We start from the raw sequence: 1,277 nt of genomic DNA, 5'->3' as shown, positions 1-1,277 counted from the left end.
AGACAGACAGACAGACAGCACACAATTTTTACATAAACCTTAACACCAAAGCAAACATTCAAAGAAGAGGCCAGTGCACGCATGCAGCAGAGGGAATAAAACGCACAATACAAAAGGATTCATACACACACAAACAAAGAGGTTGAGTTTTTCAACAGGGAACCTTAACTGCGGCATTTCCTAACTAGTGAGTGCTTGGCTTTGTGACCTTAAAATTCTTCTAAATATTTTTGCATGTTAATACCTACAATAAATGAACACTGGTAAAGAGTTAAATTCCAGATAATTAACTTAAATACTCCTTAAAACAATTCTGGAGCAGAGAGCTTTCAGTTTATTATACTGTGCCATCATGTAATCACACTGCAAGTAACATCTTGTACTTTATAGTAGATTAGTTTTATACCTGAGTTTTATTGAACAAAATCTCTTCAACTACAATATTTTGATGCTTACACACACACACCAGTATCATTCTAATAGCTATCTGTTATCCCTCTAACACTGGAAATTTACAGTCCTGTGTAGTATAGTTACAGGTTTATTCAGCTGTAAACAGAACACATTAAAGGAGAAAAAGTGTGCAACCATGCAATTCAATGCTCCAGAATGAGAAAGTGTTAGATAAACCACAAAAGACTGAAATATACATAGATTGCTGTTTTATGATCTGCTGCTATGATTTAACAATTGTATAGTTTTACCAAAAACCTCATTTCATTTTTGTAAAACACATGCCAATTGGTAGGCACAGAAATGTAGTATAACATGAATGTTTCTTGCTGTAGAAATTCCTGGATTATGACAGGCAGTTCAGGGATGGATCCAGGGGGTGCAGTGGTGCAGTCACATCTGCCTCTCCCTTCCCCCCTCCCTGTACTTCCTGGCCTGGGAGCAACATTTCTATGCAGGCATCAGTGAGGGAGTCAACTGATCTCACAGGTCATTATAATCTACCAGATTCCTTCTAAACCAGGGATGGGCAATTATTTGGGGCCTGAGGACCACATAGAGAATCATGGGCAGGGTCAGCAACCTCCCACCCCCTGTAACAACACACCAAAACTCCCTATGGGTCTGTGGGCAGGCGTGAGCAGTGTTCAAGAGTGGAGTGGGAGGGGCAGGAGAGACTGGGATCACATGTGCCTGCCCCTTGGTAGGGAGCATGTGCATGCACATATATTGATATAGATATAGATACAGATACAGATATAGATGTGTGTGTGGAGTTGTGGGGGGGACTGCCTGGGTGCTAGGTCCCGGAAGCGTGCTGTGAG

General features: G+C 41.3%; 1 protein-coding gene across 1 annotated transcript in view; it reads right to left on the bottom strand.

Annotated features, from left to right (window-relative positions):
• The window catches only part of TBC1D19 (TBC1 domain family member 19), a 181,569-nt gene that overhangs the window by 70,159 nt on the left and 110,133 nt on the right, over positions 1–1,277 (bottom strand). The gene's annotated exons all lie outside the window — the stretch shown is intronic.

Source organism: Gavialis gangeticus, unplaced genomic scaffold, assembly GCF_001723915.1.
Source record: "Gavialis gangeticus isolate Ggan-Ray unplaced genomic scaffold, GavGan_comp1, whole genome shotgun sequence".
In the NCBI taxonomy this organism is placed as follows: domain Eukaryota; kingdom Metazoa; phylum Chordata; order Crocodylia; family Gavialidae; genus Gavialis; species Gavialis gangeticus.
This window is presented reverse-complemented; position numbering and strand designations above follow the sequence as displayed.